General features: G+C 39.4%; 1 protein-coding gene across 3 annotated transcripts in view; it reads right to left on the bottom strand.

Moving 5' to 3' along the window:
* Positions 1–17,343, bottom strand: part of ATP6V1H (ATPase H+ transporting V1 subunit H) — a 114,968-nt gene that overhangs the window by 11,414 nt on the left and 86,211 nt on the right. The gene's annotated exons all lie outside the window — the stretch shown is intronic.

Here is a 17,343-nt window from a genome sequence, read left to right on the forward strand (position 1 = left end):
TTCCAAATCCAGAACTTGATCCATTATGGACCATGTTATTGCCAACAACACAAGGACTGCCTGTTAGACAGTGATTCAAGTCCCTTCTAGGTCAAGCCCACCCTTCACCTGCAAGGAGAAGGGTTTAATTTCTTCCATTTAGTGAACAAAATAAAACTAAGAGTCAATCGAGCAAAATCGAGTTAACAAGCGTGTATTAAGTGTCTACCAAGGTGCCAGTTATTATGCTAAGTACTGGATAGAAAAGGCAAACAAAATAAATCTCTGCACTCAAGGAGCTTACAGTCTAATGAAGGAAATGATATGCCAAACAACTAAGTACAAACACAATACAGACAGAATAAACTGGAGATAATCACAGAAGGAAAGGACTGGCATTAATGATTATTGGGAAAGGCAAAAGGTGGGACTTAGGCTGAGTCTTGAAGCTAGGCAGGGAAGCCAGGAAGGAGACATGAGGAGGAGGGAGAAAGTTCCAGGCCTCAGGGACAACCAGTGAACATAATGAGCCTGGAGACAAGAGGGAGCCACCTGAGCCTAATGAAGAGGGAGGTGACAGGGTCAGATCTGCACTTTAGGAAGATAAGTTTGATAGATGGGTAGATAATGTGCTGAAGTAGGGAAAATTTTGAGAAAAGGAGACCAAACATTAGACTACTACACTGGTTCACATATGAGGTGATGAAGACCTGTGCAAGAGTGGGGTGGCTGTGTCAGAAGAAAGAATGAGATGGATTCAAGAGATGTTGTACAAGTACAATCAACAGGCCTCAGTAAGAAATTACCTAGGGGAGTGAAAGAGGGAGGAGTTCATGAAGATACTTAGACTGAAAGCCTGGGTGACTCAGAGGATGGTGGTATGTTCTATAGTAATAAAGAAGTCAGGAAAAAATTTTGGGAACAAAGATAACTAGTGAGTTCACTTTTAGATATGCTGAGTTTAAGATGTCTAAAGGACATTATTAACTTTGCACACAGTCTTAGTCTATCTCACAGAGCTACAGATTTTATACATCAGGTTCCACCAAACTGTCTCAATCTTTTTGAATCCTGGTAAAGCCATCCACAAACTTGATAAGCACAGCAATCATTATGTACCCCGAGTCTTTCATAAAAATATTAAAAAGAATAGGACTCAATGAAACCATTACTAGATCTATATCCAAGGAGAACAAAAAAAAGAGGGGGAAAAAACCCATTATGGAAAAAATATTTGTAGCAGTTCTTATCATAGTGGCAAAGAAAGAGAAAATCTAGGCACATCTGTCAAATGGGTAATAGCTGATTAAGTTATGGTATGTGAAGGTGACAGAATCCAATCACACTGCAAGAAATGATGAAGGAATGTTGTTTTTTTTTTTAATCTGAGAAGACTTGTACAAAGTGATGCAAAGTGGAGTGAGCAGAACCAGGAGTACAATTTATACAATAGGCATAATGTTAAAAAGATAAACAACTCTGAAAGACTTAAAAACTCTGATCAACATAATGATCAAACATGAATCCAAAAGACTCATGATGAAACAAGCTATTCACCTCCAGATAGCAAGCTGACAGACTCAAGAGAGCAGACTGAAGCATATTTACTTTATTTTTGGTGGGGGGAGGGATGGTTAGGAGGAAGAACAAAGATTGGTAATACCAGAATTTGTTTTACTTGACTACATATATTTGTAATGAGTTTTGTTTTTCTTGCCTTCTCCATGGGTGGAGAAGTGGGAGAAGGAAGGTAGGGAATTCAGAACTGAAAACAAAATAAAACAGAATTAAAAAAAAAAAAGAAACTAAAGAAGGCCTCCAGTTAGGGTTGTGCAATAAACATGGGCTTGATTCACTGTTTTGTTGATTGTCTGATCTTAAGAAATTGATGGAGAAAATGTTAATCATGCAATTAAGCTTGAAAGTCTGTTGTGAAAAAATGTTGGAAGCACTTTCAGATAAGGTCACTATATTATTATTACTTTTACTTGACATAGTTTGTTATAAGAGATCTCTCACAAAGCAGGAATAATCTATAAATGTGTGTAATGTAAAATAAAACACATCAATAAAACTTTAATACCAAAAAAAAAAAAAAGGAGCCCCCACAACAAAACCCTGTGGCGCTCCACTACAAACGTTCGTCCAGGTTAACACTGGCGAGTTGATCTTGACAGAATGGATAGAGAGCAGAGTCTGGAGTTAGGAGGACCTGGATTCACATCCCACATTTACTATATGTCTAGTCATGGGCAAGTTACTTAAACCTCTCAAGTCCTCAATTTCCTTATACAGAAAATGAGGAGGTTGGACTAATATCTCTTCAGGCTGTAAATACAGGACCCTATGTAAACAATCTATATTAAACACAAATGGAGTTCTACCATGCTAATCAAAGATGTTAATAAAAATATTCAATTAAAATTATTGAAAAAATAATAAAATAAAATAAATTAAGATCATTGGATCAACCAATCTATAGCTATAAGGAACCTCAGATATCATGTAAGTATAAAGGTCTCATTTTTCAAATAAGACAACTGAGGCCCACAGAAGGTAAGAACCAAGGACACAGATATAGAGTTATTAAAGGTATAACTTGAACCCAGGTCCTCTTAATCTTATTCCAGAGTCACTGTACTAGGCAATGAGAACCAAAAACACCATGTATGATATAATTTGCATTATTGAAAATCTGCTGAAATGTTTCAGAATTACCTTTCAACTTTCCCTGTATCATAAGTTTAACAACAGCTTAAATTCAGTAAGTCTACACTATAAGGTCATAAAAGCAGGGTAGTATGCTGGATTTGTTGTTGTTCCAGCATTTCAGTGATGTCCAAATTTTCATGACCCCATTTGGGGTTTTTTTGGGCAAAAATACTGGAGTGGTTGGCCATTTCCTTCTCCAGTTCATTTTACATATAAGGAAATTGAGGTAAACAAGGTTAAGTGACTTGCCCAGGGTCACACAGCTAGGAAGTGTCTGAGACCACACTGGAGCTTAGGTCTTTCTGACTCCTGGCCTAGCACTCTATTCACTGTACCACATAGCTTCCCAGTATGCTGGATAATAACGTGGACCAAACAACTAGGGACTAAAAATCAGTTGTGGAGGTGGCTAGGTGGTGCAGTGAAAAGAATACTGGCCTTGGAGTCAGGAGGACCTGAGTTCAAATCCAGCCTCAGATACTTAACACTTACTAGCTGTGTAACCTTGGGCAAGTAACTTAACCCTAACTGCCCTGCCATCGCCCCTCCAAAAAGCAAAATAAATAAATAAATAAATAAGTTGTGACTGATAGGTGACTACTTAGACGCTATCTGTCAAAATAACCCAGTAAACACGGCTACAGAACTGATACTGAAAAATTCTAAGGAAAAGAGAATCTAATCTGTATGTTCTCCCTCAAAAATCTATTCCAGGATTTTAAAACACTAACCCTCAGTTTTTCCTAACTTCTTATTTAAATTTAAGACCATTAAAAAAAAAAAAGTTTTCTCCTCCATGGAAACAAATAGCTCATGAAAATAGCCATTTATTCTATTGGTTCCAAACTCAGAAATGTCTAAAAATGGCCCAAAAAGGAATTTTAACAAATCTTTATATACACCAACAATACATCAAATAATGTGTGCCTCAAATAATTCAACTTTTTCAAATAAAATCAAGTTCCTTCAAAATTTTAAACAAGCTGTTTTTCATAAATAACTTAATAAGAAAGTACTAGTGATGCAAAACAGAAAAGGCATAAATACAAGTAATGAACAGAGGGGCGGCCAGGTGGCTCAGCAGGTAAGAGCACCGGCTCCAGTGTCGGGATGACCTGGATCAAATCCGGGCTCAGATACTCGGCACCACACCCAGAAATAACTGGCCGTGTAACCTTGAGCAAGTTACTTAACCCCGATTGCTTAAAAAAAAAAAAAAGAAGTAATGAACAGTAGAATATGACTAGCTTTCCCAGTCTTTACATAAGTGTTTTAAGTTTCAGGAGAAATACTGATATCAAAAAAAAAACAATATTAGAAGCCAATTTCTGAAACCAGGCCACTGGCAAGAAACATATTATTAGAACAAAAAGAAAATAGGCCACAACCTTCCTTTTTTCAGTAACAGCAAATAAAAAAAAAAAGAAATATTTTAAACCAATAGACTACTGATTCAAATCATTAGCTATATTTTAGTTCACAGATTACATCAGTGGGCGTAGTCAAAGATTGTTCATTTTCTGAAAAATTAAAAGTTAATGCATCTGCCACTAGTTACCTAATGACTATCAGTTCATGCTTTTAAAAACAAGGATTGGATGGGGTGGCCAGGTAGCACAGCGAATAAGAGCACCGGCCCCAGTGTCAGGATGACCTGGGGATCGGATCTGGGCTCAGATACTTAGCACCACACCCAGAAATAACTGGCCATGTAACCTTGAGCAAGTTACTTAACCCCAATTGCTTAAAAAAAAAAAAAAACAAGGATTGGTGGTGGTGTTTTTTGCTGCTATTGCTGCTGCTTAAAGGAAAATAACTTTTGCAAAAATGGTAAATGTTCTTGTGCCAGAAAAAAATACAAAATCAATCTGGGATGTGTATTGGGGATAGTAGGGGGTAGAGATGCTTAAATACCAATCTTGCTTATATGCCTACACTTAGTATTCCATTTGTTTTCATTTATTTCTACATTTAAGTTAACATTTCTTCCTCACAGTTCTCTCTACCAAACAGGTATATATACCCTTACTGGCCTATATTTACAACTTAAAACTTTAAGTCTTGAAGATGGTGGGGTAGAAACAGGACTTCCACAGGGCTCCAGCTTCCACCTCCCCCAATTCACGTAAAAGGTGACTCTGAACAAACTTTGGAGCTTCAGAAGCCACAAAATGACACAGAGAAGCTAACCTCCGGCTGAGGACAGCCCAGCAGGCCGGCAGGAATCCAGCGCAGGGCTCTGGGAGCCGAAGCAGGCCCCACGCCAAGGCTTTAGCCCCAGGGCGGGCCTAACCAGCCTATGGCCAGAGGGACTTCAGATCAGCAGCAGTAGTGGCAGTTTCCAGATTTGTCAACACACAGATGTGAAGGACAAAGTGAGAGGTCAGTGCAGTCTGGACTTTGGGACCAGTAAGTGGAAGTGCCTGGCTTTTGCCCCCCAGGGCGAGATGCTGCTGAGACTAAGGCACAGCCAGCCAGCGCCACGTGGAAGCTTCAGCTCCTGGCCTGGGGAGTGTAGGGGGACCAAGCACCAGTCTGAGGGGTAATCACTCTTGCTTTAACCTTCTTGGATCTGGACTGCAGTCTAGGGTGGAGGTCCTAGGGTATGTGTCCAGCTTGCCAGGGAGTGTGGAGACCTCATAGACGGCACCCATCTAATACCTCTGGCAGCTGAAAAAACCCCAGGGTTTGGGACAAAAGCTCCCCTGTCTGGTGGCAGAGTCCTACCATGGCAAAAAGCCCAAAAGTCAAGTAATTGAGTGGCAAAATGAGCAAAGGAAACAAAGCAGACAGAAGATTACAACATTACACTCCTATTTTGGGGACAAAAAGGAGCAAAGTATGGAACAGGAGGAAAACATTTAAGTCGGAACTCCCGCACCAAAAGCTTCAAAGGAAAATACAAGCTGGTTACAGGCCATAGAGGACCTTAAGAAGCAGATAAGAGAAGTGGAAGAAAAATTGGGAAGAGAAATGAGAAAAATGCAAGAAAATTATGAAATGAGAGTCAACAGCCTGACTGAGGAAAATAATACCTTAAAAAACAGACTGACTCAAATGGCAAAAGAGGCTCAAAAAGGCAATGAGGAGAAGAATGCCTTAAAAAGCCCAATTTGCCAGATGGAAAAAGAATCTCAAAAGCTCAGTGAGGAGAATTATTGCTTCAGAATTAGATTGGAGCAAATGGAAGCTAATGACTTTATGAGAAATCAAGATGCTGTTAAACAAATCCAAACAAATGAAAGAACAGAAGGCAAGGTGAAATATCTCATGGGAAAAACCACTGACCTGGAAAATAGATCCCGGAGAGATAATTTAAAAATCGTTGGACTACCTAAAAGCCATGACCAAAGTAAGAACCTAGAAATCATACTCCAGGAAGTTCTCAAAGAAAACTGCCCTAATATTTTAGTACCAGAGGGCAAAATAGAGGTTGAAAGAATCCACCAATCACCTCTCGAAAAAGATCCCAAAAAGAAAACTAAGAATATTATAGCCAGGTTCTGGAATTCTCAGATTAAGGAGAAAATATTACAAGCAGCCAGGAAGAAACAATTTGAATATTGTGGAAACACAATCAGGATAACCCAGGATCTTGCAGCTTCTACACTGAGGGATTGAAGGGCTTGGAATGTGGTATTCCTGAGGTCAAAGGAGCTGGGATTAAAACCAAGAATTACCTACCCAGCAAAACTGAGTATCATGTTTCAGGAGAAAATATGGTCATTCAGTGGAATAGAGGACTTTCAAGCATTCTTGCTGAAAAAACCAGAGTTGAATAGGAAATCTGACATTCAGATACAAGAAGCAAGAGAAGCATGAGAAGGTAAACAGGGAAAAGAAATCATAAGGAACTATTAACATTCCTACATGGAAAAACAATAATTGTAACTTATGAAACTTTTCTCGGTAGTTGAAGGGATTAGAAATATATATGAGGGTATATGGGCATATGAATACATATGTGAATGTGTGTATATATGTTTACAGGTATACATAGATAGAGGGCACATGACCAATTTAACAGGAAGGGATGACACTTAAAAGGTGAAATTAAGAGGTGAGAGGAATATAATGAGAGGAGATGGGGAGAGACAGATTGGGGTAAACTATCTCATACAGAAGAGGCAAGGGAAAATGGCTACAATGGAGGGGAAGAATAGGAAGGCAAAAGGGAATGGGTCAACCTTATTCCCATTGAATTTGGCTTGAGGAGGGAGTGAAATACACACAAAATAGGGTATCTCACCCTCCAGGAGAGTAGGGGGGGAAGGGGATGAGAGGGGGGATGATGGAAGGGAGGGCAGGCTGGTGGGGGGGAGGGAAGTTGGAAGCACCCACTTTTGAAAAGGGACAGGATCAAAGTAGAGAATAGAACAAGTGGGAGGTGAGATAGGAGGGAGGGAAATATAGTCAGTCTTTTACAATATATCTACTATGTTATTGTTTTGCATTAGCCACACATGTACAACCTATACTGAACTGCTTATCTTCCCATTAAGGGTGGGTGACAAGGAAGGAAGGGAATGAATATGGAATTGAAAGTTTTAAAATCAAATATTCAAATATATATATGTATATATATGTGTGTGCATATATATATACATATATACTATTATTAATACCATCTTACATATAATTAGGAAATAAGATATACGGGCACTGAGGCATAGAGATCCACTGGAAAAGTTGAAAGGGGTATGTGAGAAAATATGGGAGAGAGCATATTGGAGGAGGGGATATCCTGTGCGACTGCTATTTTGGGGTGGTGGGTAGAGGAAAAACGGGAAGAAAATTTGTAACTCAAAATCTGGCATAAACGAATGATTTAAATCAGAAGTTAATAAAGCATTAAAAAAAACTGCTCTAAAAAAAAAGTTATCCTTGTGATTGCAGTATATGCATACTCAGAGTGTCTTGGGCCAGATGTCAACTTGGGTCTTCCTGATTTAGGTCCAATGCTCTATCCACTGTGCCACCTTGCTAAATAAAAATCTCCTCTACAACATAACTGACAAGCTCCAGTGTTTATTTGTAGGCCTGTGATGAACAAGAACTGACCACCTCTAGAAGCAGGCTATTCCATGCTGGGATGGTTCTGTTAGGAAATTCTTCCTCATAACAAACCTAAATCTGCCACTTTGCAACAACTTCTTATTTGCTTCTGGTTATAAATAACTTAGTTTGCTCCTACAACCCAGAACAAATCTATCACTCTTCCCCATGACAGTCCTTCAAATACTTAAAAGACAGGAATAATGTGCTTTTCTTCAAACTCTTTTTCCCCATCCTCAATCTTCCTAGTTGAGGAAATAACGCTAAATGGAAGAGTCTATGATTCTGGACAAAAGGACAACAATCAAAAATATAAAAGAGAAAATAAAGTACAGCAGGTTAAACCCTCACAGGGAAAAAAACACCCTAAACAGCAAAACTGTACTATCAACTCCACATTCTGTCTGCTCCACAGCTTGGTATGGCCGTTATAGGCCCTTGTCAGCTTCTTTTAACTGGTGGCTACAGCAACTACTGAATTGAAGAAAATTTGAATTTAGCATCCTAGTATCCTAGATTTTGATCTGGAAGAGACCTCAGAGCTCTTCAATCCCAACCTTATTATTGCACAGAGTCAAGAAAGGTTAAGTGACTTGACTAAGACCACAGTTATTAAGAATCTGAGGTAGGATTTGAAATCATGTTTGTTTGTTTTTTAAACTGCAAATCCAGCATCCTATCTTCTGCACCATCTTGCACACAGGTATAAAGCTATGCATGAGCAGCTTTCCAGAGGACTGCTGCTGTGAACAGCTTTCAAGGTTCTGATTATATAGTATAGAGAACTCTCTATTTAGTAAGAAATCACCACAAAACATTTACAGAAAATCAAGGTACAGAATTCAGAATGTTACAACTTATCACAGAAAATCAAAATACAGCATTTATCATGTCACAACTCAACAACTTTTCACTAAAATGGCCACATAGTTTTCAACAAAGTAAAAATCATTTAGTAACTTAATCATTCAATCATCTTTAAGGAGGTGCCTCCTTAAGGGTCACAAGTACAAAAATCAAAGTTCTTCACCCATGGGATGCAATTAAGTTACAACTTAACAGTCACTATTCAGTACCCTCTTAAGGGGTAGTCGAAAGTACAAAGGCCATCCACCCCTAGGTCACAAGTAAATCATAATTTCATCAGTCACTACTCATTCAATCTCATCAGTCACTACTCAGTCAATTTCATCATTCACTACTCAGTACCCACAGAGAGGTCTTTTCATCTTGACTCAGGGCAGGCTTTCAGCTCCCATGGTTCCTCTTCCATGGTCCCAGCTCCCACCTGAATCTAACCAACTGCCACCTGAGTTCAAAGGCAGATAGCTCCCACCTCCTTGTCCAGCTCTCTGTGTAGTTCCTGCTCCACAATGGAGCTCACAGTGTCTAGTCCATTTCAAATCTTTGACAGTCTCTGTTCCTGGGAAGACAAGGCTTAACAAAGCCACAAGAACATCCACACCCATTAACAAAGCCACAACAACACTTGTACAAAATACCGGCACCACAGTCATGCTTCCTCAAGTCTCCGGCAGCTCCAGCTGGCCCTTGAAAGTCTTGCTACCACAAGTCCAAGTTCTGTGTCAGTTATCAGTTCTCAATTCTCAGTTTGGTCTTCAGTAGTAGCATCCCAGCATCCAGATGCTCACTGAGAGAAAGTCTCTGTCTCTGTCTCTCCCTCTCTCCCTCCCTCCCTCTTTCTCTTTCTCTCTCTCCCTGGCAGCAGTTGCTGCCTCTGTGATGTTTACTCCAGGAATTCTGTCTGTCCAGCTGGTGTTCTTCCTTATATATGGTATAGCTCCTCCCTGTTCTGCCCCTTCCTGTTAAATCAGCAGCTTCCTCCCAAGTTGTTAACTACTTCTGTGTTAATCAAATAGTTTAAATAAGGTGTTAACTTGAAACAAGGTGCCAAGTACTTGCTTACCCACCAATACAAAGGGGCATGGAAGATCTTCTGATTCCATTAACATTACAATAGGTCAATAATCATGCTCCCTCATTGATCGCAAGTATTTTTTTCATTGTTTTCATTTTCAATTGTGTTAGAACTTTATATTTACTCCATCATTTTGTAAGTGTTTCTACTATGCCTCTCCATATTTTGCTTCCCAAGCAGGGCTTAATCCTTGAACTTTCCTTTCTTGAGAGGCGAAAGATTCTAAATAATTCTAGAAGGCATATTTCTCTTGAAGTACTTGGTGAAGACTATTTGTGATTGTTTCTTGCGGTTACTTTTAAAGTTTCTATTATTCAGTACACTATAGAGTACTGAGGCCAATGTAGCCACCACTTTAAGAAAGGAGTCCTCTGCCAGATGACCTTCAGAACCCTTCTAAGACAATTCAAATGAAAACAATTTCATTTCTTGGCTCGGTGCTGGTAGACTACCTAGGTTCCACAGGCATGCAACAATGAAGTCAGCACCATGGCTCTGTACACCCTCAGTCTGGTTGTCAGTCTAATACTTCTTCTCTCTTACACTTTCCTTTGGAGCCTCCCAAATACTGAGCCAGCTCTGGCAGTGCGTATGTCAACCTCATTATCAATCTGTACATCCCTGGAAAGTACACAACTGAAGTAAGTGACCTTATCCACAGCAATTCAGAACTTCTCCATTTGCTATAACCGATGGTTCCATGTATGGATGGTGTGGTAGCGGCTGATGCAGCATTTATGTTTTCTTGGTGTTAACTGTTAACTAAACTGTCAAGCATTCAAACTCTACTGCAGAAAGAGCAACTCTTGATGCGCTGGCCAAGTCATGTGAATGTATGGAGAACTCACCCAGGCCAAGCGCTCACATGGTGATCAGTAAAAGCAATACAAGGGCACTCTCAAGATGTCTCTTAAGAATTTTGGAATTGATTGCATAATATGGGAAACACTGGCACAGGACTGCCCAGCATGTCGTGCCCTGATCAGAGAAGATGTTGTGCTCTATGAGCAAGCAGAACTGAAGTAGCTCAAAAGAAATGCAAGATGTACAAAGTCAGAGAACCCACCCCAAATGTTCAAACGGATTATTTTGCCCAACCCTATGGTAGAGCACTCTGAGCTGTTACTGGTCTCATCAGCCAGTCACACAATGTAACACAATGTAACAGACAAATCAGTCAGAGACAATGTAACTTGACTCTAGCAGAGCGGTCCTCTTTGAGAATGAAGGACAACAACAAAGCTGGGTGGGAAGCCTGCAGGTTATGGAGAGCTTGGAATGCCAAACAGAGGTTTTACATTTAATGCTAAGGGTGACAGGCATAGTGATAGTAACTAGAGCTTACTGAATTAGTAAGTGACATGGTCAGATGTGTCCCTTAGGAAGCACAAAAAGGTGACAGGGATAGTGATAGTAAACTAGAGCTTACTGAATTAGGAAGTGACATGGTCAGATGTGTCCCTTAGGAAGCACAAAAAGGTAACAGGGACAGTGATAGAAACTAGAGCTTACTGAATTAGGAAGTGACACGGTCAGATGTGTCCCTTAGGAAGCACAAAAAGGTGACAGGGATAGTGATAGAAACTAGAGCTTACTGAATTAGGAAGTGACACGGTCAGATGTGCACCTTAGGAAGCACAAAAAGGTGACAGGGATAGTGATACAAACTAGAGCTTACTGAATTAGGAAGTGACACGGTCAGATGTGCACCTTAGGAAGCACAAAAAGGTGACAGGGATAGTGATAGAAACTAGAGCTTACTGAATTAGGAAGTGACATGGTCAGATGTGTCCCTTAGGAAGCACAATTTGACATCTGAGTGGAGGACGGACTGGAGGGAAGAATTGAGCCAGGAAGGTCAGCCAATAGGCTACTGCAATAGTCCGTGCAGTATGAGGGTGTAAAGGCCCACGCCATAGAAGAGAGGGAGATACAGAAGAAAAGATGTTTTGAAAAAAAAAATCAACAGGCTTTGGCAACAGACTGGATGGGAGGGAGGGAGCAAGGAAGAGAGCCTGAGAAGAGATACACAGGCTTCATCAGTGGTATAAAGGGGTCCATGACACACATATAAACTGGTTCCTTCCCTACTACCTAAAAATATACTCTTTCCCTCATCCTTAAAAGAAAAAAAAATCCCTCTCTAAGATTCTACAATTCCAGATAGTTATCAATCCCATGTATCCCTCCCTTTCTCAACCAAATTCCTTGAAGACTGAAACATATTAATTGAGTTATAGGAACCCTTGTAGTCATTCCAGCTGCCTGTACCATATCTTTGCTGAGTGTCGAAGAATCAGACCTTACTTCTTTTCTCTCCTTCATGTTAAACTTAAAATAAATGAGATTCCCTTAAGTTGAAAGAAAATTTAGTTATGTATAAACTTTCTTATTCCAGAATTTCTATAATTACTTTGAACACAAATTTTTATGGAATCCTGCTGGATTTTATTTTATTTACTACATATAATTTCCCAAGTATAATCTAACCTGTTTTATCCCTTATTTTCAATAATTCTAAACCAAGCTATACATAGGAACTACATAAATGCAAATATAAAGTACTCTTTACAGAAATACAGACCTAACTAATTAGCAGATATTAACTGCTCATGTTTGGGTCATGACAATTAACAAAAATGACAATACTTGTTTTATGCTATATTAAACTATCCAAAATTTACTTTATTGAGCTAGGAAACAAAATCAATCCGGAAGAAATCTAATTAATGGAATGGCATCATGGAGAGTGAATAGAATCTAGACTTGGCATCAGTATGACCTGGGTTCAAATACTGAGATATTTACTGGGTTGAACTAAACAAGTTCAATAATCTCTCTTAACCACTCTTTCCTCGTTTTAATATGACAAGGTTGGACTCAATGTAAAGAGATTTTTTTTCCAGGTCTAATTCTATGATCTTATGACTCCAAGAGATTAATTCTGAAAACACTCCCTACCTCTTTTGGCAGAGGTAGAGAAAAAAGTTTACACTTCCAGATAGGATAAATTTGCATATTTGTTTGGCTTGTCTACACTATTTATTGCAAGTGAGGGCTTTTATTTTTTTTAGGTGGTGATAGCTATATAAGGAAGAATGAATGGAGTAGTAGTGATGCAAAAAAAAGCTGTCAAAACATTTTAAAAATATATAGGAGAGCAGAATTAAGTTCAGAAAAGGGCAAAGACGAGCAAAGCTGTTGTGCATACTGTGTGTTGCACATAAAAGTTTCATTTTTATATATAACCTTTTCCTGTTCTTTGTATATAGAAATGTTCTTTTGTTGATTTCTGTCAAGTATCTAATAAAAAGCCACAAAAAAAGAGGATGTTTACTTATAACATTTCTTATTATTTGTTGTTACACTCTTTTTCTCTGGCATTACCTATGAAACTGTTATTATGCTTTAGAAGAAAGTAACAAATTCCAGCACAAGCTCTGACTTGCTTCCATAATGACATCATGTGTGGTTACTTCATGGCTAAACTCTTGGCTTTTTAAACTACTGACACAAAGCATAAGTCACTTTCTAAGGAAGAACACAACTAAACTGTTACAGTTTGTCAAAAGGCAAATAATGAAGTATGTCCACTTAATTTTCAACATTTTTCCTTAGTGTAATGCCAAGCAAAGGCAACTTCCCAAGGTTCAAAATACCAGCATAGGTGCTCCATTTTATTCAGTGACAAATTAAGAACAGAGAGAATCAACATATAGCATAATTCAAAATACAGCATTTACCAAGTGTGATTCAATCAAGTACTACCCCACCCTTGGTTACATTCATTTAATCAATCACAAAATCCCTCTTCTAAATACTTCTCCACCCCTAGGCTGTACATTCATTTAGTCCATCACAAAGCCCCTCTTCTCAAATGGAGATTAGTTTCTAATCATAAGTAAAGTATACTCATTTGTTCAATCACAGAGCACAAAAAGTCAAAAGTCCCCCACCCTTGGATCACAATTGAATCTACCCCAGAGTTACAACAAGCTTAAGCACAGCATTTAATACCCAAAGAGAGGTCTTTTCTTCATCTTGACCCAAGGCAAGTTCTCAGCAATCTTTGTTCCTGGGGAGACAAAGCTTAGCAAGGCCACAAGATATATTGCCAGTGTCTCCATTAATTCATTCTCTGTCTGCAGAACAGTCCTAGAACCCCTGAAAACATTAGCAAAACCCCCTTCCAGGATTTCTGTAAACATACAACAAGAAAATCCTTCTTCAGGGCTTCTGAACCAACAGCAAGGTTCCAAGAACTCTGCAACAACAGCACTGTCCATCACCAGTGGACAGTAATCACTCTCTGTCTGCAGAACAGTCTCAGGAGCTCTGAACCAACAGCAAGGTTCCAACACTTCTGCAACAACAGGACTGTCTTTCACCAGTGGACAAATATGGCAAAACAACATCAAAAAAAAAAAAAAGTACCAGCATAACAGCCATGTCTCCTCAGTCCTTGGCAGCTCTGGGTGGCAGGTCTTGAAAGGCCTGGGCAATTCAAACTGGCCCTCAGCAATCCTCTCAGTCTCTCTCTGCCTCCAAGATGCTGCTTCCAAAAAGTTCTTCTGCCTCTCTCTTTTTTGTGTCTCTCTAAATTTACATCACCAGCTCCTCCCAGTTCAGCCCTCTCTTTTCACATCAACAAGTCCAACCCACAAGTGGGATTCACAAGCTCTGGGTTTTAACACAATCAAACCAAAAACCAAGCCAATACAGGGGGATCTTTAAATTTCATTACTATTACACTCAGCCACACAAAAACTCTGTTTAAAGAGAAGGAGGTTCTTTACAACCTGACTAATGTCTAATATGAAAGTATTTGCAGATCCTATATTTGATTGCATGCCGCCATGGGGTCGGGAGGAGAAGGAGGGGGAGAAAATCTGAAACTCAAGGGATTGTGGAACTGAATTTTGTAAAACTAAAAGTAAACAAATTAATAAAGACCAAAAAAATTAAAGAGAAGGAATATAACTGCAAAAACAAGCTTCAAAATTTGGGAGAACAGAGGTGGGGGGAGCGGGGCAGAGCCAAGATGACAGAGTAAAAGCAGGAACTTACTTGAGGACGTCCACAAATACTTGTAAAAAATGACTCTAAACAAATTTTAGAGCTACAGAACCCACAAAGTGACAGAGAGGAGCAAATCTCCCTCTGAAGGCAGCCTGGCAGGCTAACAGGAAGGGTCTATCTCTATCACACCCAGCTGAGAGGGAAGCACAGACCCCCTTGGGCCACGATGGCACAGACTGGCCAGAGCAGACTCCAGGACAGTGAATCACTGGCAGCTGTGGTGGTTTCCAGACTTCCCAACCCATAATGCCAAAGACAAAGTAAAAGGTCAGTGGGAGAACTGTTGTTGGAACTGGGTGAGAGAAGAGCACAGTCTGGCCCATGCCCCAAGGGTGGTGGAGTCAGCTGCTTCCAAAGCTCTAGACCCACAGATCATCTACTTCCAAAGCTCTGGGTTCACAAATAGTGGGGGGGACCAAGTGGCCAACCAGAGGGCATTTGCAGGAATCTCTTTACAAGTGCTAAGGCAGGATTCTCTTGTTTTACCCTACTTGGAACTGGGTCTCAGTCTTGGGTGGTGGTACTGGGGTGAGGAGCGCTGGAGTGGCAGAGCTTGTTGAGGCTGTAGAGTGGCAGTCCTCCTCACAGTTCTGAGGCAGGTGCCTAGAAGAAGCTCTGACAATAGCTTGCGAAAAATTCCAGAAATTTGGGACCCAGCATTCTCCACTCTGGAATCAGAGTTCTATTGTGGCAAGGAGCTCAAAAGTAAAGTAATTGACTGGCAAGATAAGCAAAGAGAGGAAGAGAAATAAGACTATAGAATCTTTTTTGGGGGGACAAAGAGGATCAAAACATAGAACCCAAAGAAGACGACAAAGTCAGAACTCCTGCATCAAAGGCCTCCAAGTAAAATATGAATTGGTCACAAGCCATGGAGGAGCTCAAAAAGGATTTTCAAAATCAAGTAAGAGAAGTAGAGGAAAAATTGGGAAGAGAAATGAGAATGATACAAGACAATCATGAAAAGCGAATCAACAGCCTGCTAAAGGACACCCCAAAAATACTGAAGAAAATAACACCTTAAAAAATAGACTAACTCTAATGGCAAAAGAGGTCCAAAAAGCCAATGAGAAGAATGCCTTAAAAAGTCGAATCTGCCAGATAGAAAAGGAACCTCAAAAACACTGAAGAAAATAATTCTTTCAAAATTAGATTGGAGCAATTAGAAACTAATGACTTTATGGGAAATCAAGATACTATAAAACAGATCCAAACAAATAAAAAAATAGAAGGCAATATGAAATATCTCACTGGAAAAATCACTGACCTGGAAAATAGATCCAGGAGAGATAACTAATAAATTATTGGACTACCTGAAAGTCATTATGGAAAAAAAAAAAGAGCCTAGACACAATCTTTCAAGAAATTCTCAAGGAAAACTGCCCTGATATTCTAGAACCAGAGAGTAAAATAGAAACTGAAAGAATTTACCGATCACCTCTTGAAAAAGATCCCAAAAAGAAAACTCCTTGGAACATTATAGCCAAATTCTAGAGTTCCTAGGTCAAGGAAAAAATATTACAAGCAGTCAGAAAGAAATAATTTTGGAAAACACAATCAGGATAACACAATATCTAGCAACTTCTACACTAAGGGATTGAAGGGCTTGGAATATGATATTCCAGAGGTCATAGGAGCTAAGATTAAAACCAAAAATCACCTACTCAGCAAAACTAAGTATAATACTTCAGGGGAAATTATGGATATCCAATGAAATAGAGGATTTTCAAGCATTCTTGATGAAAAAACCAGAGCTGGACCAAAAATCTGACTTTCAAATACAAGAAGCAAGAGAAGCATGAAAAAGGTAAACAGGAAAGAAAAATCATAAGGAAATTATTCCAGTTGAACTGTTTACGTTCCTACATGGAAAGATGCTATTTGTAACTCATGAGACTTTTCTCAATATGAGGAGAGTGGATGGGAATATATGAGTATATATACATATATATGTGTGTACAGGTGGGTGTATGTGTGTGTATACATATATATGTGTGTATATGTGTGTACATGTATATAGAGCACAGGGTGAGTTGAATATGAAGGGATGATATCTGAAAAATAAAATTAAGAGGTGAGAGAGGAATATATTGGGAGAAGCAGAAAGGGAAAGATAGAATAGGGCAAATTATCTCACATAAAAGAGGCAAGAGAAAGCTATTACATTGAAGGGGAAGAGCAGGGAGGTGAAAGGAAATGAGTCAACCTTACTCTCACTGGATTTGGCTTAAGGAGGAATAATATACACACTCAATTGGGTATCTTACCCTGTAGGAAAGTAGGGGGGAAGGGGATAAGACGGGGGGGATGATAGAAGGGAGGGCAGACTGGGGCAGGAGGTAGTCAGAAGATAACACTTTTGAAAAGGGACAGAGTCAAAGGAGAAAACAGAATAAATGAGGGGTGAAACAGGAGGGAGGGAAATATAGTCTTTCACAACATAACTACTATGGAAAAGTTTTGCATAACTACACATGTATAATCTATATGGAATTGCTTGTCTTCCCAGTGGCGGTGGATGAGAAGGGAAGAAGGGAGAGAATCTGGAACTCAAAAGTATTAAAAATAAATGTTAAAAA

This window comes from Petaurus breviceps, unplaced genomic scaffold (assembly GCF_028583685.1).
Source record: "Petaurus breviceps papuanus isolate PSGF00001 unplaced genomic scaffold, PetGlider_PUasm1.0 38, whole genome shotgun sequence".
Lineage (NCBI taxonomy): Eukaryota > Metazoa > Chordata > Mammalia > Diprotodontia > Petauridae > Petaurus > Petaurus breviceps.